Source organism: Triticum dicoccoides, chromosome 5A, assembly GCF_002162155.2.
Source record: "Triticum dicoccoides isolate Atlit2015 ecotype Zavitan chromosome 5A, WEW_v2.0, whole genome shotgun sequence".
NCBI classification, from domain to species: domain Eukaryota; kingdom Viridiplantae; phylum Streptophyta; class Magnoliopsida; order Poales; family Poaceae; genus Triticum; species Triticum dicoccoides.
The window spans coordinates 99,682,781-99,697,801 of NC_041388.1; positions in this window are offsets into that span (position 1 = coordinate 99,682,781).

Consider the following 15,021-nt stretch of genomic DNA (forward strand, 5'->3'; position numbering starts at 1 on the left):
GATTTTTTTTGCATTATTTATTTTCTTTTGATTTTTGCTTTAATTTTTAATTCTGTTTGCTTTTAGGTTAGCAAAATTATAAACTTTCTGTTAGTGCCATTAGCTTTAGAAAAATTATAAACTTTTTGTTAGTGCCATTAGTTTTCAGTTTTGAATAGTTAAAATTTGAATTCTTTGAAAATTGTTTGAATCACAAGTTTGTGATTAACTTACTAAAAAATGAGAATAGATGCGCTTATAGAGAAAATTCAACCTAAATTCCTAGTAAATTTCTATGAATTTCAGAGAAATTCACTATGAATTTAGGTTAAACTTTTCTCTATTAGGGCATCTATTTTCACTTTCATAGGAGCTCAACAAGGCAGAGAGGGAATGGCTTATAAACTGGTGTGAGCCCCCTTTGGTTGGCGCGGTGGGACTAAACTCGGCCCGCAACGAGGACCAACCCTTTAGTCCCGGTTTGTGGCACAAACCGGGACTAATGGTCATGGGCCAGGGGCGAGGAGCAAAATTATAAACTTTCTGTTAGTGCCATTAGTTTTAGAAAGTTGAAAGTTGAAAGTTGGCATGGGCCAGGGACTAATGGTCATGGTATTACGAGGGCCGAACCATAAGACATGAAAGCATTTCAAATGAACTCTGAAAAAGTTGAAAGTTGGGATGGTATCATAATTTCACCCACCTAGCATGTGCATGTACAAAACGGACAATGGTAGCATGTTCGTGTGTTACAAAGTTGCGGGAGAAAGTCTTCACTTTTTCTTCGCTTGTGTCATTTGCTTATTGCACCGTAACCATGGATTATCTTCATTGTTTATCAGGATGCTTGGGTCAGCCTTGACATTGAAGGGAGGAATTTCATGAAACTTTTCATAATCTTCAGACATGTCTGTCTTGCCGTCCACTCCCAGGATGTCCCTTTTTCCTGAAAGAACTATGTGGCGCTTTGGCTCATCATATGATGTATTCGCTTCCTTATCTTTTCTTTTTCTTGGTTTGGTAGACATGTCCTTCACATAGATAACCTGTGCCACATCATTGGCTAGGACGAACGGTTCGTCAGTGTAACCAAGATTTTTCAGATCCACTATTGTCATTCGTACTGTGGGTCTACCTGTACCCCGCCGCCTAACAGATTGACCCATTTGCACTTAAACAAAGGGACCTTAAAATCAGGTCCGTAGTCAAGTTCCCATATGTCCACTATGTAACCATAATATGTATCCTTTCCGCTCTTGGTTGCTGCATCAAAGCGGACACCGCTGTTTTTGTTGGTGCTCTTTTGATCTTGGGCGATCGTGTAAAATGTATTCCCATTTATCTCGTATCCTTTGTAAGTCAATACAGTCAAAGATGGTCCCCTGGACAACAAGTACAACTCATCACAAACAGTGTTGTCACCTCTGAGACGTGTTTCCAACCAACTGCTGAAAGTCCTGATGTGTTCACATGTAATCTAGTCGTCGCACTGCTCCGGGTGTTTGGAGCGCAGACTGTTCTTGTGTTCATCGACATACGAGGTCACCAAGGTAGAGTTCTGTAGATCTGTGTAGTGTGCTTGAGACCAAGAATATCCGTCCCTGCATATTATTGAGTCTCTTCCAAGAGTGCCTTTTCCAGTCAGTCTCCCCTCATACCGCGATTTAGGGAGACCTATCTTGTTAAGGCCAGGAATGAAGTCAACACAAAACCCGATAACATCCTCTGTTTGATGGCCCATGGAGATGCTTCCTTCAGGCCTAGCGCGATTACGGACATATTTCTTTAGGACTCCCATGAACCTCTCAAAGGGGAACATATTGTGTAGAAATACGGGCCCAGGATGACAATCTTGTCGACTAGATGAACTAGGACGTGCGTCATGATATTGAAGAAGGATGGTGGGAACACCAGCTCGAAACTGACAAGACATTGCGCCACATCACTCCTTAGCCTTGGTACGATTTCTGGATCGATCACCTTCTAAGAGATTGCATTGAGGAATGCACATAGCTTCATAATGGCTAATCGGACGTTTTCCGGTAGAAGCCCCCTCAATGCAACCGGAAGCAGTTGCGTCATAATCACGTGGCAGTCATGAGACTTTAGGTTCTGAAACTTTTTCTCTGGCATATTTATTATTCCCTTTATATTCGACGAGAAGCCAGTCGTGACCTTCATACTGAGCAGGCATTCAAAGAAGATTTATTTCTCTTCTTTCGTAAGAGCGTAGCTGGCAGGACCTTTATACTGCTTCGGAGGCATGCCGTCTTTTCGTGCAAACGTTGCAGGTCCTCCAGTGCCTCAGGTGTATCTTTTGTCTTCCCATACACGCCCAAGAAGCCTAGCAGGTTCACGCAAAGGTTCTTCGTCACGTGCATCACGTCGATTGAGGAGCGGACCTCTAGGTCTTTCCAGTAGGGTAGGTCCCAAAATATAGATTTCTTCTTCCACATGGGTGCATGTCCCTTAGCGTCATTCGGAACAGCTAGTCCACCGGGACCCTTTCCAAAGATTGTGTAGTGTAAATCATTGACCATAGCAAGCACGTGATCACCGGTGCGCATGGCGGGCTTCTTCCGGTGATCCGCCTCGCCTTTGAAATGCTTGCCTTTCTTTCGACATTGATGGTTGGTCGGAAGAAATCGACGATGGCCCAGGTACACATTCTTCCTGCATTTGTCCAGGTGTATACTTTCAGTGTCATCTAAACAGTGCGTGCATGCGTGGTATCCTTTGTTTGTTTGTACTGAAAGGTTACTGAGAGCGGGCCAATCGTTGATGGTCACGAACAGCAACGCCTTAAGGTTAAATTCCTCCTGTCTGTGCTCATCCCACGTACGTACACCGTTTTCATTCCACAACTGTAAAAGTTCTTCAACTAATGGCCTTAGGTACACATCAATTTCGTTGCCGGGTTGCTTAGGGCCTTGGATGAGAACTGGCATCATAATGAACTTCCGCTTCATGCACATCCAAGGAGGAAGGTTATACATACATAGAGTCATGGGCCAGGTGCTGTGATTGCTGCTCTGCTCCCCGAAAGGATTAATGCCATCCACGCTTAAAGCAAACCATATATTCCTTGGGTCCTTTGCAAACTCATCCCAGTACTTTCTCTCGATTTTTCTCCACTGCGACCCGTCAGCGGGTGCTCTCAACTTCCCATCTTTCTTTCGGTTCTCACTGTGCCATCGCATCAACTTGCCATGCTCTTCGTTTTTGAACAGACGTTTCAACCATGGTATTATAGGAGCATACCACATCACCTTCGCAGGAACCCATTTCCTGGGGGGCTCGCCGTCAACATCACCAGGGTCATCTCGTCTGATCTTATACCGCAATGCACCGCATACCGGGAATGCGTTCAGATCCTTGTATGCACCGCGGTAGAGGATGCAGTCATTAGGGCATGCATGTATCTTCTCCACCTACAATCCTAGAGGGCATACGACTTTCTTTGCTGCGTATGTACTGTCGGGCAATTCGTTATCCTTTGGAAGCTTCTTCTTCAATATTTCCAGTAGCTTCTCAAATCCTTTGTCAGCCACAGCATTCTCTGCCTTCCACTTGAGCAATTACAGTATGGTACCGAGCTTTGTGTTGCCATATTCGCAATTGGGGTATAACCCTTTTTTGTGATCCTCTAACATGCGATCGAACTTCAGCTTCTCCTTTTGACTAATGCATTGCGTCCTTGCATCGACAATGACCCGACGGAGATCATCATCATCGGGCACATCGCCTGGTTCCTCTTGATCTTCAGCAGCTTCACCCATTGCAGCATCATTGGGCACATCGCTTGGTTCCTCTTGATCTTCACCAGCTCCCCCCGTTGCAGCATCACCGTATTCAGGGGGCACATAGTTGTCATCGTAGTCTTCTTCTTCGCCGTCTTCCATCATAACCCCTATTTCTCTGTGCCTCGTCCAAACATTATAGTGTGGCATGAAACCCTTGTAAAGCAGGTGGGAGTGAAGGATTTTCCGGTTAGAGTAAGACCTCGTATTCCCACATTCAGTGCATGGACAACACATAAAACCATTCTGCTTGTTTGCCTCAGCCGCATCGAGAAACTCATGCACGCCCTTAATGTACTCGGGGGTGTGTCTGTCACCGTACATCCATTGTCGGTTCATCTGCGTGCATTATATATAATTAAGTGTCCAAATTAATAGAAGTTCATCATCACATTAAAACCAAAGTGCATACATAGTTCTCATCTAACAACATATAGCTCTCCAGAGCATCTAATTAATTAAACCATACATTGAAACTATGTAAAACATTTCAATGCGAAAACAAATGTGATCATAATCGCAACCAAGGTAACAATTGATCCAACGGCATAATGATACCAAGCCTCGGTATGAATGGCATATTTTCTAATATTTCTAATATTCAAGCGCATTGCATCCATCTTGATCTTGTGATCATCGACGACATCCGCAACATGCAACTCCAATATCATCTTCTCCTCCTCAATTTTTTTTATTTTTTCCTTCAACAAATTGTTTTCTTCTTCAACTAAATTTAACCTCTCGACAATAGGGTCGGTTGGCATTTCCGATTCACATACATCCTATATAAATAAAATTTATGTCATGTTGGTTGGCATAATTTTCATAAACAATAAATGAACCAATAGTTATAAAGATAATATACATACCACATCCGAATCATAGACAGGACGAGGGCCGACGGGGGCGGATACCAAAACCATCGCACTATATAAGATGCAATAATAAATGTAAGAAAATGATACAAGTATCTATCTAAACATACAAGTAAGAATATTTTTCCTTTCAGAAAGAAGATAAGAACAAGAGGCTCACCACGATGGTGTCGGTGATGAGATCGGCGCGGGTGATCGACGGCGGTGAAGACGGGGACGGGGCGTGATGGACCGCTAAATCTAGACAAATCTCGAGGAAAATGGAGCTTGGAGGTCGAGCTTCGAGAGGAGAAAGCTTAAGTAGTGTGGCTCGGGCATTCCATCGAACACCTCATGTGCATAGGAGGTGAGCTAGAGCACCACAAAGCCCTCTCCCCATCGGCCAGAGAAAAACAGAGCACTGGGGTGCTCTGCTCGCGAGCGAGGGGTATATATAGGCACCTCATTGGTCCCGGTTGGTGACATGAGCTGGGACTAAAGGGGAGCCTTTGGTCCCGGTTCAAGCCACCAACCGGGACCAATGGTGGTGGGCCAGGAGTGAGGCCCATTGGTCCCAGTTCATCCCACCAACCGGGACCAAAAGGTCCAGATGAACCGGGACCAATGGCCCACGTGGCCCGGCCGGCCCCCTGGGCTCACGAACCGGGACCAACATTGGTCCCGGTTCTGGACTGAACCGGGACTAATGGGCTGACCCGGCCTGGACCAAAGCCCCGTTTTCTACTAGTGTATGTCTCATGAGTTTAAAATTTTCTCTAAATTTCATAGACAACACCGTGAAGAGGAATTGCCTAGTAAAGATGAAATTATTGGTCTTGCTTCTATTGTCGTACCTCCTAGTGATCCTTTAGAACAATATTTGCTAGACCATGAAAATGATATGTTTATGAATGAAAGAAGGGAAATAGATGAAGTATTCTTTAAAAAGGAACCCATCCTGAAACAGAATTTGCCTGTCGAAATCCTAGGGGATCCTCCTCCACCCAAGGGTGATCCCGTGTTTGAGCTCAAACCGTTACCTGATACTCTTAAATATGCTTATCTTGATGAGAAAAAGATATATCATGTTATTATTAGTGCTAAACTTTCTGAGCATGAAGAAGAGAGATTAAGGGCATCAGTCCCACACTATGTCAACACAAAATAAATTTGGAGAAAGATGCCAAACCAGTTCGTGATCACCAAAGACGGCTGAATCCTAAGATGAAAGAAGTGGTAAGAAAGTAAATACTAAAGCTCCTTGAGGCAGGTATAATTTATCCCGTTGCTGATAGTCAGTGGGTAAGTCCTGTCCATTGTGTCCCTAAAAAGGGAGGCATTACTGTCGTTCCTAATGATAAAGACGAATTGATTCCGCAAAGAATTATTACAGGTTATAGGATGTTAATTGATTTCCGCAAATTAAATAAGGCTACTAAAAAAGATCATTACCCCTTACCTTTTATTGATCAAATGCTAGAAAGATTATCCAAACATACACATTTTTGCTTTCTAGATGGTTATTCTGGTTTCTCTCAAATACCTGTGTCAGCTAATGATCAATCTAAGACCACTTTTACTTGCTCGTTCGGTACTTTTTCTTATAGACGTATGCCTTTTGCTTTATGTAATGCACCTGCTACTTTCTAAAGATGCATGATGGCTATATTCTCTGACTTTTGTGAAAAGATTTGTGAGGTTTTCATGGACGATTTCTCCGTCTATGGATCCTCTTTTGATGATTGATAAGCAACTATAGGATCGAAAGTATGTCTAGAGGGGGGGTGATTAGACTACTTGACCAATTAAAAATCTATCCTTTTCCCAATTTTAGTCATTGGCAGATTTTAGCTATCTTAGCACAAGTCAAGCAATCTTAACACAATTAAAGCAAGCATGCAAAGAGTCTATGAGCAGCGGAAAGTAAAGCATGCAACTTGCAAGAATGTAAAGGGAAGGGTTTGGAGAATTCACATGCAATTGGAGACACAGATGTTTTTGTCATGGTTCCGATAGGTGGTGCTATCATACATCCACGTTGATGGAGACTTCAACCCACGAAGGGTAACGGTTGCGCGAGTCCAGGAGGGCTCCACCCACGAAGGGTCCACAAAGAAGCAACCTTGTCTATCCCATCATGGCCATCGCCCACGAAGGACTTGCCTCACTAGCGGTAGATCTTCACGAAGTAGGCGATCTCCTTGCCCTTACAAACTCCTTGGTTCAACTCCACAATCTTGTCGGAGGCTCCCAAGTGACACCTAGCCAATCTAGGAGACACCACTCTCCAAGAAGTAACAAATGGTGTGTTGATGATGAACTCCTTGCTCTTGTGCTTCAAATGATAGTCTCCCCAACACTCAACTCTCTCTCACACGATATGGATTTGGTGGAAATAAGATTTGAGTGGAAAGCAACTTGGGGAAGGCTAGAGATCAAGATTCATATGGTGAGAATGGAATATCTTGGCCTCAACACATGAGTAGGTGGTTCTCTCTTAGAAAATGTGTATTGGAAGTGTAGGTATGTTCTGATGGCTCTCTCCACGAATGAAGAGTGGGTGGAGGGGTATATATAGCCTCCACACAAAAACTAACCGTTACACACAATTTACCAATCTCGGTGAGACCGAATTGAGAAACTCGGTCGGACCGATTTAGCAAACCTAGTGACCGTTAGGATTTTTGGTGGGACTGAGATGCAACTCGATAGGACCGATATGGTTACGGTTAGGGCATTACGTAATATCGGTGTGACCGATTACACAAACTCGGTGGGACCGATTTTGGTAATAAGCTAACCGGAGAGTTGGTCAGGTAATCTCGGTGGGACCGATTTTCTCATTTCGGTGGGACCGAAATGTTACAAAAGGGAAACAGAGAGTTTACATTGCAATCTCGGTGGGATCGATCGCTCATCTCGGTAGTACCGAAACGTTACGAAGGGAAACAGAGAGATTACAACCCCATCTCGGTGTGACCGAGATCCCTATCGGTGAGACCGATTTTCCTAGGGTTTCTGGCAGTGGCTATGACATCTGAACTCGGTGGCGCCGGATAGAAAGAATCGGTGGGGCCGAGTTTGACTTTTGGTTTAGGTCATATGTGGATGTGGGAAGGTAGTTGAGGGTTTTGGAGCATATCACTAAGCACTATGAAGCAAGAACCTCATCAAGCAACACCTCATCCCTCCTTGATAGTATTGGCTTTTCCTATAGACTCAATGTGATCTTGGATCACTAAAATATAAAATGTAGAGTCTTGAGCTTTGAGCTTGAGCCAATCTTTTTGTCCTTAGTATTTTTAGGGGTCCACTTTCCTCATCCATGCCATGCCATTCATTGAGCTTTTCTTGAAATATTAATCTTGGAATAGCATTAGCTCAATGAGCTATATGTTGTTAGGAATTACCAAAACCACCTAGGGATAGTTGCACTTTCAATCTCCCCCTTTTTGGTAATTGATGATAACATATAGATCAAAGCTTCGACGAATGATAATAAGAGTGAAAAACATTGTCGCTTTGAGAAGTATGTGAAAAGCAAGAGCTCCCCCTGAATTTGTGCATAGTTTATGATTTGCTTTGGACTGCAAATGCACAGAGAGTTAGGCTCATGGGTTACTCTTCCATGTCACATACATCTTGGTGGAGCGCTCAAAATGATAATAATTAAATACATGCACTCATCACCAAGCAAAGTGAATGATCATATAGGGATAAAATGATAATGTCATCCAACAAGCATTAATGTAGCATATGATCAAACACACATGATCATCCAAGTATCACACAGACAGAAAGTATCTCAATCAAGCAAATAAAGTTCAACCACCAAAGCAAGAGAGAATAAAAAAGCAGCAAAGCTCTCTCTCGAAGCCTATGATCTATACATTTTTCTCCCCCTTTGGCAACAAGTTACCAAAAAGTTCATAGAAAATGCATAACACTAAATTGTCTCTCGGGTATGGTCTTCAGGTGGTGGTGTCCGGATAACTCCAAGAACAAAGGCTTCAGTCGATGTAGATGGAGCTAATGGAGTAGGTGCTGGAGCTGGTGGCACTGAAGCTATAGCTGGTGCAGATGAAGTTGCTCTGGTGTCTGGAACATGCACTGCAGCAGATCTCTGAGCTCTAGGCACTCTGGCAAAAGCATCAGTGGTTGTCTTGCCCTTCCTCTCCTGCATATCATCCTGAAGTTGCTCCACAACAGACTGGATCTCAGTTACCTTCACATCCATTTCAGAGAACTTCTGCTCCACGATCCTCTCCAAGCTCTCCTGGTTTTGAGTTAGGGTGGCCAGCCCTTTCTCAATCCTTAGAGTGGATGCTATCAAGTAGCCGAGCTGATATTGCTTGCTCTTCAGAAGATACTGAGATGCCTCTTCCATGGTTGGCATCTTTGCACCTTTCTCAGCCTTTGCCTTCTCCCTCTTTGCTTGAACGTGCACAGAAGATGGTTCATCCTCATTCATAACCACTTGGTTGTCCTCAAAGTCTGGATAGATAGGCATGTGCTCCTTGTCCAACAAGTATGTGCCAGTGCCCATCTTGGAGTTAATCAACTCCTGGATCTGTGGTGGATACCCATAACTTCTCTTTTGGTCAGCAGCTGTCCTCTTGATAGTTTCAACTATAAGACTCATGACCTTGAACTTTTGTGGCACATCAAATATATGTAGCAGATTGATGGAGTGGCCTCTGATCATTATGTGATCACCAAACTTGGGCAGAAGAGTGTGCCTGAGAATCCAATTGATAGTAGGCAGTCCTTACAGCAGGTGTTTCATTGATCCAAATTGGTGAGTCTCAAGATCTGTATCAAGAATTTCCTTGTACATGCTAGCCATGGAGTTGTGATCCTTCTTCTTCTTGGCATAGACATCCAAGTCATCTTCATTCTCCTCAGGAGCATTGATCAATTGAGCCCATTCTGCTACTGTTGACTAGTATCTAGTGCCTTCAGACATCCAGACTATCTTCCCATCTGGTTAGAAGTGAGCTGTGGAGTAGAACTGCATGATAAGCTCATCATTCCACTTTGTGAGCTTCTGAGCCACAAACTCATCAACTCCACAAGCCTTGAAACTGTCATATACTCTTGGATAATGTTCTTCATTCTCCTTGATGTACTCCCAGTTGACCCATCTCATGTCACATACTATTGGTTTCTTGTCAAGCGACACTGACTCATAAAAATTCTGTTGTTCTTTGGTATGGAACCTGTAGTCCACAGCAGTTCTCCTTCTGGTGGCATATGGATCTGACTCTCTCCATAGCCTCAATCCCGAGTCCTTCCTGATCTTCATCTTTTCTGCTACAAGATGAGCATCATTACGATCTGGAATTTTTGGCTTTAACTTCCTCAAAACATGTGACTCATCATGTTCTTCTTCAGCAACAGTTTCAGGCACTGGGGCCTTGTTTTTCTCAGCAGCTAGAATGTTCCTGCTACTCCTCTTTGGTGCAGTTTTGGGTTTTGGAGCAGTTGGCTTAGAAGTTCCTTTGAGCTTAGATGAAGCAGCCCCTGATCTTATGGCATCTCCCATAAGTTTCTGTGCCTTAGGTGTTGGTGCAGCATCCTCTTCCTCTTCCTCTTCTTCAGAGTCTTTCATGATCGAAGATCTTCCAAGCACTCTAGCAGTGTCTTTTTGACCCTTTCCTTCCTTTTCTTTTCTGCCACAACCTGCTCTTTGGGTGTAGATCCCAAAGTCTCTTGAGTGGATGCTCTGGCTTTAGACATTGGAGCTCTCCTAGCAGGAACCTTTTGTTTCATTCCTGGCTTGGTGGCAGCAGCTGTGCCATATTCCTTCTTCAGGACATTCCTCTTCGAGGTGGTTTCTTCTTCCTCAGCCACATAGTCCTCATCCTCTAACTCTGAGGTTCTTTTCTTGCTGGCCCTGGTGGCAGCCTTTGGCAGATTGCTTGGTGTGCTCCTGCTGCCATCATCTGAGCTGCTAGAGGGACTAGTGCCCTCACTCAAATGAACCTGCTCCTCTGACTTGTTCTGACTGTCACTCTGATCTAACATAATGCAAACACTAACAGCAGACCCCATGAATAGATTACAGATGAGGTAGAGTGGATGAGCATCACAAAGTACAGAGGTTTTTGCAAAAGAATGAAGTAAAAACTTAGTTTTAGTTTTCCACAGAAAGCATTTCGGATCTACCGATTTGCAAACTCGGTGATACCGAAGTAGCTTTTGTAACCTAAACTAGTGAACTCGGTCAGACCGAGTCACAGTTCGGTGGCACCGAGACTGCTAGGGTTTCACAAAGTGCTGAACTCGGTCACGCCGATTTGCAATTCTCGGTTAGACTGAGAATCACATGTCCATTGGCCTGAGCCAAATCGGTGGAACCGATTTCATCAACTCGGTCGGTCCGAGATGGTTTCGGCGGAAACCTAACCCTAAATTTTCAATTCATGACTAAACTACGGAGTGTTTTCGATGGATAGAATGATCTCAATCGTGGCAAGATACATGGCAAAGCAATGTGCTGGGGAATTGGAGTTAGAACAGCACAAAGTTCAAGTCCATACCCTAGTTCGGCGATGAACTTGCTACGGCGGCAACGGCAGAGATGATCCCGTTGACGGCGATGGAGACCAGCGGCAGGAGGCAACTGGCAACGAGGAGGACGATCCGGAGACCCAGGGAGGCAGAGAAGGCTAAGCGCGGGCGAGGAGGTTCGGAAAGTTTTCCAAAATTTGACCCGTGGATATATATAGCCTGACCCTATCGGTGTGACCGAGTGGAACAACTCGGTGGCACCGAGATTCATAACTGCAAGCAGTTACTGAAACTTGGTGTGACCGAAAAGTTCGAATCGGTTGCACCGAGATTGAAAACCTAGATCGACTTAGTGATCTCGGTATGACCGAAATGGATGAATCGGTAAAACCGAAACACTCAAAGAAGTTTTGGAAGTTTAAGTCTATGACGAATCGGGGACTCCGAGTGCTCCTCACACAAAGTGGTTCGAATCTGACTTGATCAAACTTTGTGATGCAGCATGAATAGAGTTTGAGACGAGAAAAGCATAGATAGCTAGAGATGGTTCTTAGGCATTCTTGTCCATCCACTTGGCCAAAATAAAAGGAAACCAATCAATCAAAACAATAAGTGGATGTCCTCGAATGAGTAAATTATGCAACCAACATGCTCACACAATAAAATGACAAATGAAATATGTGTCAAAGCATGCACAAACAATTCTAGCATCTATCAAGCAATTGGTGATGACTAGGTCATCTAAATATGAGTATATTGACTTAGGAGTCAAATGAGAACATTTGATTATAGGTCATACTCATCGTTTAAGCACAAGTGGGGTTACCACTTTTACATAAAGCGTTGTTGTGTTCACACCATTAGAGTTTCTTTAACTCAATTGTTAGAGTAAAGCTCCCCCTAGATGTGAGATCCCCCTTAAGAGGGATGAACTAACCTTGGGTTTTGTCGATGATGACTTCATGTAGATGTTGAAGATGTGGATGCTCAATGTTGATGTAGATCATTTGGAGCTATCCTTTGGAGTGAGTTGCACTTTCAATACCTACACGGGTTAGTCCCACAAGGAACAAACAAGGATATCCATAGACATAGAGTGATGCACACACAAGATGATGTCTATGAGAGCATTAGGTTACCTTGTCCCTTGTCTTACCAACAAGAGGGTTTGTGACTCCTTGAACTGGTGCAAGATGTGGAAGTTGATTGCACTCGTTCTTGCCAAAATGGTAAGAGTGAAGTATGTTGGCGGAGTCACCCTCAAGAACTCTCTAGTTCTTCTTCTTCGGATCCACACCATCTTGATGGGAATCCTCAGAGTTGTAGTTGTACTTGATGAAGTGGAACTTGATGTAGTCTTGGGAACCCACTTGACCAAGGCCTTAGGAGCTTCTTCAAATGCATCAATTTCCTCTTGAAGCTTGTCCTTGCCTTTTTGCTTGTGGTCTTGTGGTGGAAGATCATCTTGAGCTTGTGTCCCTTTGAAACAAGTAGGATCATACTTCTCTTGTTGAGGAACAAACTTCATCTTGGGGTATTGATCTTCTTCCCACTCAACTCCATTGGCATTGAACTTTCGTTCAAAACCAATACCTTGATTCTTCCGGTGCCTTCCTTGCTTGCGTACAATTTCCTTGAATTTCTTACTCCCGGCAAGGCTCTTGTAAACACCTTTCTCTATGATTCCCTTCAATAAGCTATTTTCTTGCTCAAGTGTAACTTGGCTAAGAGAATCATTAGTGGAATCAAGAGAACTACTAGAAGCAACAACATTGGATTTAGCATGATTATTGTTACTACTAGAGGAAGAATCTTTCTTGTTCTTTTTACTAGACTTGACTTGACGCATGTAAGTGGATAAGAGTAAATGCTTGGCAATGTAAGAATACCTTTTATTGCGAAGATCATCATTGATTGCCTTTAAGAACTCATGCTCTTGCTCAAGATTGAGCTTCTCAAAACGTAATTTCTCATGAGTCCTTAAAAGTTCTCGATGATCTCCTAAGATAGTTTCATGAGCTAACTTAAGAGTGTTTAGTTCTTTAGTTAGAGACTCAATCTTCTCCTTATCATTGTCATTCGTTTCATCTTGATTAGCATGATTAATTTATGTTTCATCATAGTATTCATCACTATAGTTGTCAACAAGTAAATCATCATCACCTAACAAGTCATCTTCATCACTATTGAAATCAACATACTCGGGGTGTGATACCTTTGGACGTTTGGCCATGAAGCATCTTCCAATTCCTTCATTTGGTGAATCAAATATGTCGTAGGAGTTGGTTGACACAAGTGCTAGACCGGCAACACCTTCATCTTGAGTATATTCGGAGTCGGAGTGATAGCTTCTCTCGGAGTCATTGTCGGAGTCGGAGCCGGATACCCATTCACCAGGATGAGCTTGATGTCTTTGTTTTGTGGAGCTCCTTGATGACTTGTCCTTCCTTTCCAAATCATTGCTTCTCCGAGAGGGTCTTCGTTCATATCGATCATCCCTACTCCTTCTCTCCCTTGATGGTGATTCTTCTCTTCTACTTCTTCTTTTGGGAGAATCTTCTCTTCTCTTGTGGGGAGTCGTACACTCATTGGAGTAGTGTCCGGGTCTTCCACAATTGTAGCAGTTTCGCTCTCGACTAGATCTTTTGTCATTGTAGGACCTTGACTTGGAACTTCTCTCTTTGCTTCTATTCTTGTAGAACTTGTTGAAGTTCTTCACCATTAGGCTCAATTCTTCATTGAAGGTTTGATTCTCACTTGATGATGTGGGAGCTTCACATGAGGCTTTGTAAGCACCACTTGACTTGTTATGGAGCTCCTCCTTATCCTTGAGTGACATCTCATGAGCAACAATTCTTCCAGTGACTTCCGTTGTCTTGAGATCTTTGTAATTTGGCATCATTTGGATCAATGTGCATACGGTATCGTATTTTCCATCCAAGGCTCTTAGGATCTTCTTGATGATGAATTTGTCGGTCATCTCTTCACTTCCTAAGCCGTCAATCCCATTTGTGATAAGAGCAAGCCTAGAGTACATTTCAGCGACACCTTCACCATCCTTCATTTTGAACTTGTCAAGTTGACTTTGAAGCACATCCAACTTGGATTCCTTGACGGAGTCGGTACCTTCGTGCATATCAATCAAAGTATCCCAAATTTCCTTTGCATTCTCAAGACATCTAATTTTGTTGAATTCTTCGGGGCACAATCCGTTGAAGAGGATATCACAAGCTTGAGCACTGTATTGTAGCATCTTCAACTCTTCCGCGGTAGCTTCATGATTCGGTTCTCTCCCATCAAAGAATTCACCTTGCAAGCCAACACACACAATAGCCCAAACGGCGGGGTTATGTCCAAGAATATGCATTTTCATCTTATGCTTCCAACTAGCAAAATTAGTACCATCAAAGTAAGGACATCTACGGTGGTAATTTCCCTCGCTAGACGCCATACTCTCCTAGGTTGTGAAACCAAGGCTATGACTTCCAAAAGCTATGAAAATCAAGGAAAATGGAGACCAAAGCTCTGATACCACTTGTAGGATCGAAAGTATGTCTAGAGGGGGGGTGATTAGACTACTTGACCAATCAAAAATCTGTCCTTTTCCCAATTTTAGTCATTGGCAGATTTTAGCTATCTTAGCACAAGTCAAGCAATCTTAACACAATTCAAGCAAGCATGCAAAGAGTCTATGAGCAGCGGAAAGTAAAGCATGCAACTTGCAAGAATGTAAAGGGAAGGGTTTGGAGAATTCAAACGCAATTGGAGACACGGATGTTTTTGTCGTGGTTCCAATAGGTGGTGCTATCGTACATCCACGTTGATGGAGACTTCAAACCACGAAGGGTAACAGTTGCGCGAGTCCACAGAGGGCT